This window comes from Martes martes (assembly GCF_963455335.1).
Source record: "Martes martes genome assembly, chromosome: 8".
NCBI lineage: Eukaryota > Metazoa > Chordata > Mammalia > Carnivora > Mustelidae > Martes > Martes martes.
Genome location: NC_137895.1, coordinates 34,304,891 through 34,323,343, shown reverse-complemented (window position 1 = coordinate 34,323,343; position 18,453 = coordinate 34,304,891).

The window sequence follows — 18,453 nt, the reverse complement described above, 5'->3', positions numbered from 1 at the left end:
TCCCCATATCTCTCTGCCTGCCTATCTGCCTACTTGTGATCTCTGTCTGTCGAATAAATAAATAAAATCTTAAGAGAAAAAGAATATGGGGTGTGTGGAGGCAGAAAACTTCCTTTTTTTAGACTTTTTTAAAAATTTTAGATAGCTTCCCTGTTCAGTTCACAGATGTCTAGATTGAGAGGAGTCACACGTGAGCAGCTGCCCCCAAGGAACCACATCCAAGGATCTTCATTTGTACCTGAACCTAATTCAGATGATGGGAGCCTAAGCCTGATAACCATAAGCAAGTATGATATTCATACCACATGAAAATATGATGTCAAGGGTCTTGGGATGGGAGAATGTATTTTGCATATGGAAGGGCTGTGTATTATTAGACCTTGAAGGATGGACTGAGGTGCATGGTTAAATTGGTTGCTGCCACAAACCCATGCCCTCCAGTTTTCACACCCTTATAAATTCTCCTCCCATTGACTCTGGAGTCAGCTATGTAACTTGCTTTGGCCAATGGGACATTGGAGAGTATGACACCAGAGAAACTTGATAAGCACATACATACTGGGTTTAGTCCTCATGTAATGCGTTCTCCTGGGACTGTAAGACCACCTTTCTACAAAAAAGTACAAGCTAGCCACATGTAGGAGAGCTGAAGAACGCAGGTATTTTACTAAAACTAAATCCTTTAAACATCTGGGCTCAACTAAGCTATAGCAGCCAGCCCCCATCTATTCAAGGCAGCCCACCTGAGATCTCCAACATCATGGAGTAGATTAGTTACTCATATCCTTCCCTGCCCAAATTTCCGACTATAAAATTTTGGATCAAGTAAAGTGGTTGCTATTTTAAGTCGCCACAGTTTGGGATTGTTTATAAATAACAAAAATAAATAAATAAATAACCGAAAGAGAAATAAATAACCGAAACAACAGTATAATGCAGGTTGGTGAAAGACTGGAAATCACTGAGGAATCTGGGAAATCATCAAGTATCCGCAGATGCTAACAGCAAAAACAGGTAATGAAGAGTAAAATCCAACTGATGCGGATTTGGAATACGGGTGAGGTTCAGGGGGGTGTGGTCCAGAGTTGAGGACCAAGAAAGAATTCTTGAGATGTCTTTGGTGCAAAATGGTGCTGTATTAAAGCATGGGGACAGGACCTGTGGGCAGAAAGAGCTGCTGCCCCGGGGTTGGGAGAGGTGGCTGATAATATTCTATGGGGTTGAGGGAGGGAAAGAAATGTGAGGTTTCAAAAGGATTTTCATACGTTAAAGAAAATGCACAGGATACCAGAGGCCTTGCCTTTACTTTTCCCTCTAGTAAGGAATTAACAAGAAAATTGTCGGGGGAGCTTCCTGGAGGAACATTACATTCTACCCACTTCCAGTATCTGTCCACGGGCTACAGGTTATAAGGACATTTAATTGTATCTACATTTCCTTCTGGGAACTAGGCTGTTAATAGAAATGCTTCATTCTTGTAGCTTGCTAAAACATTTATACACTGAGGGAGACTCAAGTCTTGCAGGATTGTGATCTCAACAAGTTAACTATTTGTTTTTCCTTTAGGGCAGCCTGGAGCCCCTGAGGAATGTCACATATATTCCATGCATGGGAGGGCTTGTGGGGTGTCAGCTCCTGCTTTGTCCTCAGCTTGCCTTCTGTTCCCTCTTCACTATGACCTTAGGCTGCACCGGAGAGGAGTGTGAGAGAGAGAGAGAGAGAGCGCGTGTGAGAGCGAGCAAGAGAGAGAGATACTAGTCTCTTCTTTTTATCAGTAATTGGATAACTGAAACATAGCTCCATGACTTTGAGGTTAAACTCTCAAAGCACACACAGCCTACCAAGTCCTTTCACATTATACTGTAAAATCCAATTACATTCCTTCTTATTTAGTATAGTCTTTATAAAATCCAGACAGCCATATTATAAGTAAGTTATATAAGCATATATATATATAAACACATATATATATGCAAGTTATATAAGCATATATATATACACACACATATTTATTTACAAGGTTAAAGTAATTTAACTCAAAGGAGTAGACATAAAGAGGGATTATACAAGAGAGAGAATTTTTCTGAACAACTCATACTATTAAGAGTACCTGTAATATATAAGGCACTGTTTTATACTTGGATATTCTAAATTGCTTCTAACCCCATCCTGATCTGAGACCATTTTAATATGAAATATTACGTATCAAATAAAATGGAAATTTTTAAAAATTCTAATGAGTGCTAAATAGTTTTCTTTTTTTTTTTGAGTGTTGAATAGTTTTCTATAATTTTGTATTTTCTATGTCTTAAAAAACAATTTAATGTTAATGTTATAATATTTATCTTTATAAATGATTAATAACCTATATCTACTTGTTAAATGATACACCTGTAATAAGTGGGAGGAAAAATGCTAAACACGTTGTCACTGAATACAAATTAGACATACCCGTATGTAAAAATATTAACAAGAAGCACTTCATCAGTTATATCATATTTCCATGATCCATATTTATTAAAGAGAGGTTTTTTGGGTTTGTTTGTTTTTTTTTTTTGAAAGACTAGTATGACCTACTAGTTAAGAACAAGAACTCTAGAGTTCAATCCATTAAGGTTCAAATTCTGGGTCTATCACTTCATCGTATGACCTATGTCTGATTCCAGAATGTCAAAATGGAGACAATATTAGCAGCTTCTTCAGAGCTTGGTAGGAGAATTATAGGAGGTAATACACTTAAGGCCATCAGAGCTCTATCAGAAACAATCTCTTATGCACTACCTAGGCATAAGCTATTGTTATTTTTAGCAGTCCGTTTGCTAAATTTCTTGTCAGTTTAGCTAAATTATCCATCCAGTGCTCTGTATTCCTTTTGAAATTGTTAATAATTTCTTTAAAAGGAGAAGAAAACTAATACTTTTTGACCACCAGGCAATCTTTCAACAGCTTTACTTTTGGAAGTAATGTGTTGACTGATTTAATCATTACGACCACCTCTATGAGGCAGAAACCATTATCACCCTCACTTCAGAGATACAAGAATGGAGCTTCAACTGGGTTGAACAATCTGCCCAAAATATACCCCTAGTAAGTGGTTCAAACGGGATTCAAGGCAGGTATGGGAGCTCTAGAACTTTCAGTCTTAATTCCTGTATTATGTGGCCTCTAGACTCTTCTGGATGATATTACTTCCATTTTTTTTTTTCTGTCCAAATTATACCCTCTGAAAAGTATTGACTCTGACAGTCTATTCCTTCCACATCTTTATCTTTGCAGAGGAGAGAGAAAGCAATCGAGCATGAAAGAATCGAAGGAAATGTTCAGATGGGCAAGAGAGGTGGGAGAAAGAAACAGAGGGATGTATAAATCACAGCGGTGGGCACTTAGGCTGTTTTAAGAACTGTCCATACGGGAGCAGCCAAGGGAACTGAGAAGTCCCCTGCCTCTGTGCAGTCTGCACTGATTCCAGAGGAATCATGCAATGGAATGATGACAAAATTAAAAAATCGATACATGTTAAATGAGTAATAAGTAGATAAACCAGAAGAAAGGAATCAGAATATGCCACCCCAAAATATGCCGCTTTGGTATATTGATTCTTTTCAGCTGAAGGCAACTGAGAAACAGCAGCTCCAGGAAAAGCTCTCTGTCATCCCCCTATCTGCCTAAAGGCAGGTCATATATTTCCCATTAGAAAGGTGCCCTCCCTGGACCAAGAGAAGCAAGCACTCAATCACCAAAGACAAAGAGTAGATGCCAAGATGAGTCTGCAGAAACAGACCTCACTAAAATAACCTGTATCTGCCATTATTAGTTCACCCCATGGGTCTCCTGGTCACTTTCCCACAATGTGCTGGCCTCAGAGCCCAAATTCCCTTTCCTTTGGCTAGTTCCTTCTCTATAAAGGTAGCGCTTTCTGTGAAAATGATGTATAAGTCTCAAGTCTGCCCACTTCTCTGGATTTTTTTACTTCTTTTCTGCGAAGTCCCTGTGAACATAAAATCAAAAATCATTATAAAATTGTGCTTTTTTTTTTTTTTTTCTCTTGTTAACTTGACTTTTGTCAATTTAATTTGCAGGTCCCAGGGAGTCAATTTCAAAAGGTGGAGGAAGTGTTTTGTTTTGTTTTGTTTTGTTTCCTCTACTACAGGGTAATGACACAGAGAGGTCAGGGACATGTTATTTTGGAGACTCTCTGAGTAGGCACAGAAGGTTGGGTTACAGGTAGAGGGAGAAGCACTTCAGCCATGGCCTGAAGTGAAAGAAATGTTATGATCTATTCAAGACCTAATAACAAGGAGACGAGCGTGAACAGAGCACAGTGAGCAAGGGGAAGAGGTGAAGGATGTGAGGTTCTAGAAGGAGACAGAGAGTGGAGTCATGGAGGAATTTGTATACCAGGCTAAAAAACCTGGAGTTTATTCCAATTGAAATAGAAAGCCACTGAACATCTTCAAACAGGGGTTGACTCTACTTGATTTATATATTTAAAAGAATGTTTTGCAGCGCCCCTGGGTGGCTCAGTTGGTTAAGCGCCTGCCTTTGGCTCAGGTCATGATCCCAGGGTCTTGGGATTGAGCCCTGCATCGGGCTCCCTGCTCAGAGAGAGCCTGCTTCTTCCTCTCCCCCCTCCCTGTTCTTGTGCTTGCTCTCTTTCTTGCTCACTCTTTCTCTCAAATAAATAAATAAAATCTTTAAAAAAATAATAAAAGAATATTTGTATCACTCACTCATGGAAGTCACTGTGAATATCTATCTCTGAAAAAAATGCAGGCCAGTATGTAGAATCATGTTTGTTAACTATTCTGTTGGGTGGGAGAAAGGAGCCTCTCACTGAACCAGACCTAAGTGCCCACCAACATAATTTGGAACACATCTTGTCCATGGAATCAGACCTTCAATTTCCATTCAAACTTAATGTCAATGAACTTTTAATGTATTTTCTTCTTGTATTGTATTTTTTGTTTTGTTTTTTTAAGATTTTATTTATTTATTTTACAAAGAGAGACACAGCAAGAGAGGAAACACAAGCAGGGGGAGTGGGAGAGGGAGAAGCAGGGATCCCCGCCGAGGAGCCCTGAGGCTTCATTCCAGGACCCAGGGATCATGACCTGAGCCCAAGGCAGATGCCTAATGACTGAGCCACCCAGGCACCCTTTCCTGTACTGGTTTTTTTTTTTTTTTTTTTTTAATTGGTTTAAAACTCTACCCCAAACATGATTTAGCTTTAAAGATTTTAAAATGTAATAAGTATAACAAGGGTGTAAATTATACTTGAGATACTTTTTACTAGAAAAGAGCAAGTATTTATATCATAATAGTTTTTTTATTTAAGTTTTGATTCTTTAGGTTATATTCATAACAGATTAAAGTAATGAGAATGAAGATAAAATTCATAAACTCCTAAGAATTTTACTGAATCTCCATAGCCTTAAGTATATTTTAGTTTGGGGCAGGGGTTTGTTTTGTTTTGCTTTGCTTGTGTTTTTTGTTTTGTTTTGTATTGAGGTTTTTTTTTTAGTCAGCACACAGTGGGGGCACAAAATGGACTGTTCTCTGGGTCACTATAGTCCTTCTGAAGCTGCTACAAAAATTGAATATTTCAGAAGTAAACCACAGTTGTTTTCAGTTAATTTTCTTGTAAAAGTCTTGCCTGAGGGGGTAGTTAGAAGTGTGCCATAGTGTTTGATTTTAATGCTAAACAGAAGTGAAATGATCTGCCCATGGTCATCAATTGTCACTACAAGAACTGAGAAAAAATTCCAGCTTCATCTTTCACTACATCAATGATATATATCATTTGGTTGTGAAGCTGTGAAAAGTGTAATAAAACTTTCTGATAGGTATCTGAATTTTTCATTTTTTTTAAAAAACATCAGAGCATATTTGACATTCAATATTATGTAAGTTTTAGGTGTACAGCATAATGATTCAGTATCCGTATATAAATTGCAAAATGATCACCACAATGAGTTTAGTTAACAACCATCGCCATACATAATTACAGAATTGAATTTTTCACTTTTTACCCGACTATTTCTATGCAGATCTTGGCAAGCTACCTGATGAGAGGGCAAAAGACAAGCTGAGGGCAACCAGGAGATGACACCACACAACCACCCTCCCCCATCCTCCCATTCCCACCCACTACCTCCCACTCCCAGTTTAAGGGGGGATACATATAGTAAGCTGGGATAAGAACAAAGTCTGGGGGAAAACAAATGATCAACTGATAAAGACCGCAGTCATGAAACTCCACTATAGTTTGTAACTGTCTTAATGATTTCCAAGAAAAACATAATCTTAATAATAGTCAGACTTCCAGGAACCCATAGACTCAATTTCCTGGAGCTCTAATGTCACCTTCACCGCCAGAGGATAGAAAACCCTACATAATCAGTCACCCCTCACAATCTCAATGCCGCTCTTTCCGCCTACGGGTTTCTCCCCATGCTACAATAAATACACCTTTTTGCATTGAAAAATGTCTCAAGAGGGTGCCTGGGTGGCTCAGTGGGTTAAGCCGCTGCCTTCGGCTCAGGTCATGATCCCAGGGTCCTGGGATCGAGTCCCGCATCGGGCTCTCTGCTCAGCAGGGAGCCTGCTTCCCTCTCTCTCTTTGCCTGCCTCTCTGTCTACTTGTGAACTCTCTCTGTCAAATAAATAAATAAAATCTTTTAAAAAAAGTTAAAAAAAAAAAAAGTCTCAAGAATTCTTTCTCAACTGTTGAGCTCAATGATCCCAAATCACCACCCAGTGTAGTGTACTGGAAAGTTGCGACAAGTAATCAGAAGATTTTGGTTATAGCCTCAGCTATGTTTACTAGCTTTCCCACTTAGTGTTGCTACAGAACCTATGTCAACATTTAATGACTTAAAACAACAGCTGTCATTGATCACTATTGCTCCCAGTTCTCATGGTGGATTGGGCTCTCATTTGGGATTTCTCATACGTTCACTGTCAGGTGGTAGATGAGGATGAAGTCATCTCAAATGCTTCTTCCTTCATGCATCTGTTGATTGATGTTAGCGGTTGGCCATAACAGCAGCAGGAGACCTTTTAATAAGGCTCAAGCTTCCTCACATCATGATAGGTGAGTTCCAAGGATCAGACAGAAAGAATATTACCTTTTAAAACCTAACCTCAGAAGCCATATAGCTTCAATTCCACTATAGCCAAGGGCCTGTCCAGATTCAAGAGGAGTAAACATAGACACTTGAAGTTCTCAATGTCATTGTGTAAGAAGAGGATGTGGGATGGAACGCCTTGTTACAGTCATCTTAGAAAACACAGTCCACCATACTGGTTATGTTATCTTGATCAAGTTTCTGAATCCCTTGGTGCTTTCACTTTCCCATCTGTAAAATGGAAATGTTAACTGCCTGATTAATTTCACATTGGAGTTATGAAAACAGGTATTTAGATTTATAAGAGAAACGGTAATAAATGTTCTTTTTTTTTAAGATTTTATTTATTTATTTGACAGAGAGAGAGAGCATAAGCATAAGCAGGGGGAGCAGCAGGCAGAGGGAGAGGGACTAGCAGACTCCCCACTGAACAGGGAGCCTGACCTGGGGCTTGATCCGAGGACCCTGGGATCATGACCTCAGTGGAGGGCAGATGCTTAACAAAGCCACTCAGGTGCCCCAAGAGTAATAAATTTTCAAACATAGTATAAATGAAAGTTGTTATTAGGATATAAATATTTTCTAAATGATGTGACAAGGGAGAAAGAGAAATGGATTCAGAGTACAGATTCCAACTATTTGTCTAGAGTTATAACTTTCTACTTTGGCAATGAATTGTCCATATGGGACATACAATAGAATTATCCCAATATTAAAACAAAAAGAATCAAGTCCTATCAAGTTGATTCTGAAAAATACTTTACATGTGCATATTTGAAAACAAATTGTCATAAGAATGAAAATGTTTTATTTATGCTAAGAAAATGACTCCATATATTATGCAACTGTCAAAATATGGAGAGCTTTCAATTTTGATTTTTCTAACGAAATACTTGGTGCTTTGGCATATAACTTTTCTATGCTTCAGTTGTCTTCATAGTAGAATTAAAATACTAATACTTTGTTACAGATATTATGTTAAATAATCAATTAGATTACATTTAGAATGACATCAACATCAATGGTAAATACATTCTGTCATAGAGATACAGTTGGAATTTGTTTCTGAGGTAGGCCTGACAATGCCACGTGAAAGGCACGAAATAATGACAGGAATTCCCCCCAGGATATCTTATTCCTTTGAGCATATCGGGAGTCTTATATTTGTCTTTTTTCTTTGCCTGTGAGTTCTGATGATAGCCTTATTTAATTCTGGCTTTCACTAAAGATGTTTTCTAATGATTCATATTCCAGAAAAATGTGACAAATGCTATTTAACTGAGAAACTCAGAGAGTAGGATCCTGGATCAGTATGGGTGTGCCTGCTTAAAATAAACAAGAAACTATATTTTCTTACTGCCTTGCCATTAGCTTAGTGAAAAGTGATAGGAAGAAAAGCATTAATAATGTTCAAAATAAAAATTCAATTATGCTTTAAAAATAATTTTGGCTGAGCTATAAAGCAACTTTTTTTAAAAAATTGTGTCTAAATAAGTAAGGGCAAATCATTCTAAAATAAGGACATTGGCTGACTACATACCCCATCCCTTTTTTAACTGGAATTTATACAAGCAAGACTAACTTTAAAGACTTTAGGGACTAGATGTGGTGGAGTGAACTGTGATTAAAGGCAGCAACTTATAGTGTCAACTCAAAATATCACCTCTCACCAACAATGATTCATTTAAGAAATATTTTCTGGGCAGTATGGTTTCCATGTGCGTGACATTTTTCTCGGATCTATGAAAACAAAAAATAGAAGTGACACAAGCACAGTTCTCAAGGACTTTATGCTCTAGTGTGGAAAGCAAACATTCAAACAAAGCAACCTGATTAATGTCTATAAAGAAAGAGCATGTAATGTAGTTCAGTTGCATAATTACATATTAAATGTTTGTCTTACAATGGCAGAGACTTCTTTTCTGTTTATCAAACCAGTTTTGTACTCTTCTTGGGCGCACAGCTACCCCTCTTTTCCCTGACCCATTTGCAGGGGGAATGCGGTCACGTGTCTGAGATTTAGCCAGTGGAATAATAGCGAAACTGGATTATGCCACTTTCAGAACTAGACCATGAAACTTCCCATGGGCACCCTTTGTGGTCTTTCCTCATGCACCATTTTGATACAGAAAAACAATGAAAGTTTCAAAGATATGCATAGATAATACAAAATCCCCTTAAGCTTTCCTTCTACTTGACAACTTTGAATAGTTTGCTTCCTGACTATAATCCCTTGACTTCCCTTTCCTTGGAGCATTTGCTTTAGAATATTTGTAATTATAAATTCTTCCTCTATCTCTTTCAGATATAAATCCGTTCCAACTCAAGAATGTGTTCGTCAGGAACCTGTGAGCCATCCCTTTGAAATGTAATAATCGAGAAGGAAAGGGACTCTACATCCCATTCTCTGTAGGAGAGTAAAAGACTTTTTTTTTTTTTTTTAAATTTTAGAGAGAGAGCATGTGCACTTGTGGTGGGGGGGGGGGGGCAGTGGAAGGAGAGAGAGAGAGTCTTAAGCAGGCTCCTTGCCAAACACAGAGCCCAAGGCAGGGCTCCATCTCATGACCCTGAGATTATGACCTGAGCCAAAATCAAGAGTCTGATGCTTAACCGACTGAACCATCTAGGGTACCCAGAAGCCTAACTTTTATAAGCACTAATTAGCAAACAAAGATGGCCTAATCGCATTGATCACATAGACTAATATCCTCCAATACTTCTCCACTAGCTCACTGTTGGACTTAAAAACTTTCTGGTCCTTTTTCTTTTTTTTTTAAGGAGGTCAGGGGAGTCTTGTAATAGTCTGGACACCTATTATTATGCTCTTGAATAGACTTCCTTGCCAATTTAACTTTTCTGGTGCAATTTTTTTTTTTTTCTGACATAGGAAACATGGGTCTCTATATTACCTCATGGATTCTAGACACAGTCTATACAGTAACACCTGTTTGGGACTTGCCATAAATGAAAAATCAGTTATCTTGTATGTTATAAAATTTGTGATGTGTTGCTTGGAACAATGAGCTTCCCCTTAATATGGCCTCCAAATTATGCAAGCTCCTGGGAAGAGCAATTATTTTGAGGAGTGAAAAACAGATCATTTAGGATAAGGTAAATTTTGAAATCCTTATGCAGTACCCAGATGGAGATCCAAATTTCAGACAAATTAAAAAGATAAAGGATACGTCCTGCCAAGAGTTGAGGTGTTTGAAATTTGTTGATTATGAAACTAGGGTACACAGAGCATACACCCAATTATAAAAGAGGTAATCAGTTGCAAATGAATTAGTGATAGAACAAAGGCAAAAAACTTTGAACTTTAGAACATGGAAGAGTACTGATGACTAGAAGCGCTTGGCAGGGTCCATGGAAATTTATTTTAGATATGAATAAATTACCCACTCCACAGACTGGGGAGCAGTGACACCTACTTGAAGTTTAGCCCCTGGCATGATAGTAGAGTGAGGACATGAGTCTTCAGATGCTCCCCATTTCACTGCCTGAAATTATTCTTAATGAAGTTATAGTTTGAATTAGCCCAAGTTGTAAATAAATATGATATTGATAGCAGAACTCACTAGATTACCTGTTTGAGTCCTGAAATCAACAGCAAGAGAGTTTTGAGTGGATAAGACAAAAAATGGTAATTTTTTATTGACCAGGAATTTAAGGGCAGTTGGCATTGGAGCATCAACTTATTTAAGTCACAAAAAGTTCACCAGTGATCAATACAAAATTTATTTTCCATACTTGAAATCGTAGTAGCAATTGGTATCTGATAATTATCAAACAATGAGCTCTCTATAAAATTTTATCTGCTTTCTTTCACTAGATCCATTATAGTCTTCTAATTAAAGATACTTTTCCCTTTTTCTATTATTAGAAAAGCAATCAACATCTTGAAATTGAGAATTGTATGTGAACTGTAAGATTCTCAAATGTTACATCTTATGATAATAGAACATTTATTGGCTCCTACAGAGTCATGTATAACTTGTTTGAAGCTTCTTGCTGGAAAAATGGCAAGACTGTTTTGAAGCCCCAGTCACCACAGCACCTTATCAATAGACAACTTAAAACAAAACAAAACAAACTGTTCATTGTTTTTCATTCAGGTGAAAATTTGAAAAGCAGAGCAAAATACAAAGCATATGAATTGCAAAACTATCATTTCTTTTGACACTATAGTGCAATGCATTGTAAGGCAGTGTTAATTTTGGACTAGGTTACGGTATAATGAGCTCTGGCAATATTACATGTCATTCTATTAAGAAACACTTCACTTACACAGTAGCTAATTTATTTTTAAATACAGCTGTGCTAAGGTATCAAATAAAACTTAATAGACAACAAGATAATGTTTAGAGCTTAAAGACAAGCAGACTGGCTTCAAATTTAGTTACTGCCACTTACTAGCTAGCATGTGACTTTGGTCAGGCTATTAAACTCCTCAAGCCTCAGTTTTTTCCATCTTTAAAATTAGTGTATAATAACACCTATCACATTTATGTAGGGGTTTTATTAAATAATGTATGTAAAGTGCTAGTAAAGTTTTATGTAGGGGTTTTATTAAATAATGTATGTAAAGTGCTAGTAAAGTGCATATTACCTTTCAATAAATAATTATAGCTTTTATTGGAACATGAATGTAACAAGGTAGAGGTGAGGCATAGGGGCACAATTAAAGTATTATGGACAGCATTTTAAACATCACACAAAATTGTTCCTTTCTCCTAAATACTATGGCCTAATTTATAACAGTTTGCTATTAACTGACTCATGACCAGAAAATTTTGTTATCAATTTTGAAGATCTGCTCAAATTGCCTCTTTGAGTAACACTCTCTTCTACATGCTGTGTTTTCTGACACATTTTCCCCTAATTCACAGATAACAAGTATCCCCTTCATTGTACTTTCTTAATGTGTAGCTAATGAATTCTAAGAAAAGAAATATTTTTCAGCAATATAATATTAAGGTGGTATTTTTCATCAAAGAATCGGTATTATTTTGACAGCAGTTCCCCTGGTGTCTGATTGTTTATCATCGCTAGTGACACTAGAAATGCAATGTCATCAGCAGACACAAGTTAATTGGAAAGATTAGTAGAGCACTAGTTCGACAAATAGATTGACTTCAGAAAGATACAGTTGAGTCCTTATTTGATTTTGCACTTTCTCCATAAATTGTAGCTTTATTGGTTTAAGAAGCTATGTTGATTAAATAAAAATAAACACAATTTCTCCTACTTCCATATTAGCAGTCAAAGAAAATCCTATTTGAAACATGCAAGGATCTTGAGTTTATCCAGATGCAAAGTATTAATGAAGCTTTAATAATGTGTCAATAATAAGTGTGGGGAAATGGAGTGAGGATGGGAGAGTATTGAGTCTGATCAACCACCAAGTGCTAGAAGTATAAGGAAAGTCTTAATAAAGCAATGATCTTCTGTTGCTCAGTTTTTTTGATTTCTAAAACTAGCTATAGATAATAAAATGAGAAAGTCCAGGATTGAGGTTTAGAGTTTGTGCCACAACAAATGAGGCAAAGAACAGAGTAAAATAGTGTTATAGGCTAAATGTGTCCCCCACCTTCATATGTTGAAATCCTAACCCCTAGTATCCTAGAACTCAATAATATTTGGAGATAAAGTCTTTAGAGAATGAATTAAGTTAAAATGAGGTCTTTAGGGCAGGTCCTAATCCAGCATGACTGTTATTTTTATAAGAAGAAATTTGGACACAGACATGCACACCCAAAGAGGAAAGACCATATGAAGACAAAGAGAGAAGACGGCCATCTTTTGCAAGTTAAGGAGAAAGGCTTCAAAAGACATCAACCTTGCAGACACAGATATCTTGATAGACTTCTAGCCTCCAGATCTATGAGAAAATAAATGTTTTGTTTTTTAAGCTTTATTTACTGAAGTAATCTCCACACCCCACTTGGGGCTCAAACTCATGACCTTGAGATCAAGCCTTGTGTTCTCTTCTGACTAAGCCAGCCAGGTGCCCCAAGAAAATAAATGTTTAAGTCACCCAATCTGAGGTACTTTGCTTTGGCAGCCTTATAAAACTAATATGGAGAGATAAAGAAGGAGCAGGAGAGAGAAGAAATGGATGTCTCACTTCCTCCAAGGCTATCCTGTGCCACTGTTACCTCCTTCTTGACAAGATGACCCTTATCTGGTCTCCAAGAACCATAGGTCTTCAAAAGGGTATTTGTGGCATAAATTGTTCCCTGATCTTTTGAGGGCACTTATTTAAAATTCTCTCTGTGTTATTTTGGAACCAATCATTAACTATTCTTGTTTCTTGGGGAATTTTTCTATAATATTCCTCATCCAAAGGTAGAAACATTTGACTATTGAGTGTTGGAACAAGAACTCAAGGGAGTTACACGTATTTTTATTTTTTTATTTTTTAAAAAGATTTATTTATTTATTTGAGAGAGAGAGAGAGGGTGTGGGGGGGAGGAACAGAGGGGGAGAGAGGATATCAGACTCCCTGCTGAGCAAGGAGCCCAACAGGGGACTTGATCTCACAACACTGAGATCATGACCTGAGCCTAAATCTAGAATTGGACCCTTAACCAACTGAACCACCCAGGCACCCCTAGCTTGACCTTATTAAATCAATATATAGGTTAACCTTTTCAGATATAATAAAATTACACATCAAAAGTAAGTATTCAATTATATATATCAGTAAAAATTTCCTATTGTAAATTAGTTGGTTGGCATCCCAGAAAAATTAATGACAGTATCTTATTAAAACAGTAGTATCTGCTGTTCTTCCATTTCTTGTTTTGTTTCTCTATCACCTTTACTGTCTTCCATCAAAGTAGATAACCAAAGTTTAAAAGTCTAGGGATTTTTGATGGCATGGAAAGTCTCAGAAGTAAAGTGATATCATAGATACTTTTTGTCTTTTGAATGAAAAACTTTTGTTGCTGTTTCTGAAAATATGGGGGCTGAAACTGGCCAATGGGAGTGTTGACATAGTTAAAAATACGAAGTCCACAACAGCTTCACCATTCCCTAATATATTCAGTCTGATTCCAGGAGATAAGTCAGCTCAAAATTTCTGGGCCCTAAGCCAATAAAAAAGATGATGTTAGATGATAGTGCAGGGTTTGGAAGAAAAAGTGTCTTTAAGAATCAAGGAGGCAGAGAAAATGGATTATGGAATGGAAGAGAAGATTCTAAGTCGCAGGTAATGGTTATCCAAGGACTGCTTCAAGCTGGACCAGGGAAGGTGACTTAATCTTTACAGAATGGTTTATGACATATCTAGGGAGGTGCTATTTCTGTTATAGAAAGACAGATCCAAATCTTGAACAAAAAGATAATCTATCCACTTACATGATGGAAAAGTTTAGGTATCATTTGATCAGTATTGAAATAATATCCCTGGATTCAGTTACCTATTCTCAACATCAGTACTGTTCTCCAGCAAGCCCTCCCCTCTTGGTTTTAAAACAGCTTAAATAGCTTCGAATTGCACAGGCTCTGAACTTCATATTTTAAGGGAAAGAGTGAGAGTCTCTTAGGCTCCGAATAAGGCTTTTCATGCATTTTATTAATATTGAATGTGTCCCATTTTCATCTATGAACCAATCACTGTAAACCAAAGGAATGTGCTGTGCTGATTGGCCAGACTACAGTAATAGGTATATTTATGGGTCTGGAGGATAAAATCATCTTCACCCAAACACATAGAGTAGATTGATAGAAGTGACAGTTTTTAAAGCAAAAATGGTTTCCAGAAAGAATAAATAGATGCTGGGTGCAAAGATTTCTATATCCCACATCTAGCATGAAAACATAGCACGGCTGGACATCAAAAGAACACTACAGACTTAGACAAAAAAGATGCTAGTAGCAAATAGTAAACAGGAACTTACAAGTCATTATCTCATTTTTGGAGGTAGTATCTAGATCTCCTGATTTCTGAGTGTAAGTCGAAGAAGATACCCTTAAAATGACTGGGATGAAATTCCCATCCAGCATAGGAGAAATACAACTCTGAGATAAATCTAAATTGATTTAATGGTATATACAAAGTAATATTTCTTTCACACTTCACTTGTGGAGTAAGATTAATGTCCTTTCATGACTATCTCAGACTTGCTTAGTAAATGCTATCCCAGGATAATTTCTGAACTTGTGAGTTTAAATGCTATCACTGGAATCATGGAAAGTCACTGCAGAAATGCCAAAATTTGATGACTATATATGGCCTAGGATATTTTTCATTGTGACATATTCATAAATTAATGAATATACAAAATTATAGCCATCTAATAATATAGCCATTTACTGAAACCTAGCTTACAAACTGTACTCTTGCCTCTACAGAGTCATCACATGAGTTTGAGAGCTATGTAAAGAATAGATGGAGGGGGATGTTTTACTTAAAGACACAGCCTTTTTAAAGGAAAAAAATGAAAGAAGAAAACAAAATCTTGGATCATATATCACGTGTCCTTTTGATACCTCTCTGAGTTAACTTCTTTTTCTGGAAATATTAAAAATATACATCTGTACTTCAGAGAAAAGAAACTCTTTTGTTACTAGCATTAAGGTTGTGTTTTAATGTAAAAACAATGAAAAACTATAAATATGGTCCCAACCATAAATATATATGGAACATTTTAGGTCCTAAAACATACATTTTTGCCTACACATTCCAGCAGAATAAATAATGAAACCAGATGACCTCCGGTGGTGACAGATGGGCTCAGCTTTTGACAACATGATTTTTACATTTGCTCTAAGCTAGAACGTCTTTAAACTTGATGGGGAATCAAATGAGAATTTTATTGCACAATATGATATAAGACTCAGTCATATAAATTGAGCATAAACCTAGAGCATTAATTTGCAATAACTTGAGCTACATATAATTATACAAACACTTATTCTAAGTCAGTAAAGCAGAAGCAATTTTACAATATAGTAGTTCAGTTTCCTAGGATGGTACAGAGCTGATGGTTAGTTTGTTCCTCTAGCTCACAAGAATTTTCTTTTGGTAATTTGGTTAACTTAGTGGTATATTTCTCCAGGAGATATCTTCCATGCCAAAAGTTAATACCTTAAAAAGTCTAAGAAAGTATCTTCATCTGATTTGCTCTATGTCTGCAGTTTAGAAATCAACCGCTCCCTACAGAAGGTTTATTTCATTAATCACTAGGTTTTATAGCTTTCTTTTTTCCTGCTGGTACCTAAGGCATTTATTTAATTTTTTTTCTTTTTATTTATAATGTTCTGAGTCAATAAATGAGGAAAAGTCTAAAGAAATGAAAAGTTAGAGATTTTACATGTAGTTTTCATTACCCTTCAATAGACTGAGATAGACTGCCAAATATTTATGTATTTATTCCATGGCAAGATACCCAATTTTCCTTTTTTTCCCCAAGTTATTATAGTTAGCTAGAAATTTTTTCATTTTAGTTTTAAATTGAATCAATGGAGGGCAAGTGTGTGTGTGTGCGTGTGTGTGTGTGTGTGTGTGATGGAATGATTTTCTACTACAATTTCCCTATGGGAACACTCTGCTATCAGACAAGTGTTTAGCTGCTTTCTATCAGATCATCTGTACCCAGTTATGGAATGCATAACCTACTTTGAATCCTGGTTGATTTTTTTTATTGGGTTGGGATGTAGAAATGAATATCTTGGGTGCATTTTAAAAAGTTTGGATAAATCAAGTAATTAGAAGGCTTCTTTTTTGTCTCACTTGAATCTATTTACATGTACCACAAATTTTTGTTTGATTAATTGAAATTTTTAAGCGAATTCAACAAATCAGCTTTCTTAATTCTTCTCTATCTCTGAGTCTTTACCTGTGCAGGGGAAGCTGTATCTAGTGGTGAATGAGAATACAGAATCTTTAGGCAGGTCATCTGGGTCTTACTGCTTATTTTGTACTGCATAGTTGTATAAATCAGAACTGGCATGACACAGATGACAAAACCCAACCTAGTATTGTACAGAGAAAGAAAATTCATTGACTCCTATAACTGAAAGAGACAGAGTGTATCCAGGGACACAAAGTCACCAGAACTCTGTCTTGCTCCATGCCCCAGCTCTTTATCCTTCTATACTGCTTTTATTTTCAGACAGTTCCACTCCTCATGCTATCAAAGATGGCCACTGGTCTCTTCAAGCCTACACTAGTCCTACAACTCAGGGAAAAATATTTCTTGCGAATGACTCTGAATGGCTTGGAACTTTCTATATATTCCTCTTTGAAGGGAATCACAATAGTTGGATGACAAGAACGGTGTGTAGCATAGACCCAGATACCAGAATGACAACTCCAACTGGTTAAGGGGGCAATTCCCAAAAGGAAAATATTGTAGACAATTAAAAAGGCGTGGATAACTTTGCATGATAACCTTGAGCAAGTTACTTAACCACCATGAGAGTGACTCCCTCTTCTGCGTATGTATAGAGACTAACTGTTACTTCTATCATAGTAAAGAGAAAGGAAGAGATCATTCATAGAATTAGGAGATTTCTTTTTTTTTTTTTAATTCTGGGGGAAAGAAGCAAAAAGAACCTTATTAACAATTTAATAGAGTGAATGAAGGCACAAAGAGAGTACAGAAAGTGTCTTTAGAAAAAAACAGGAGTGAATCGGTCACCCTGAAAGAACTCTGAGCTTGAAATCATTGGAGAAGTAAAAGAAGAAATAAAAAAATTAAGAGAGTGAATAGAGAGCATGTGTAAAAGGCAAGTGGTGTTCTACTTCTTCCTCTTCCCTAACCCATCTATTCTACCACCTTGTTTCCTAGGTACAAGTAGCTAAGTTTTTGCTCTCAGTTAAAAAGAACAAAGTATTCTCTGGAGGAATGGGACAAACCACTGGGGAAAAATCAGAACAGGGTATTATATTATTCATGCTCAGGGCAAAGCCTTTCCAATCTGGTTCGGGTCTGTGGTTCACTGAAGGGCAGCTCCGCATTGCATAACCTAGAGGGAAGCCCAGAAGTAGATCAGCACACGATATTCAGCTATTTTGCTATTTTCCCAGGCAGCCCCAACCTTCTGGAGGAAAGAACTCCAGAGAAAATTAGAGTACCATATACATACCCACAAAGGAAACCCATGCCAGTCACCAAGAATAATCAGCTTAAGTTCTTTTAAAACATGATGAAAGTATTAAAAATCACTAGACATATGAAGAAAATCAGAATTATGAGGGGACCAAAATAATATAGCAATTCACACTACACAATATAGACAATTCAGGGAACAAAACAACTTAAAAAAAAAAATCAAGCATCCTCAGGGATACTCAGGCCAGAATATTTTGTTCTCA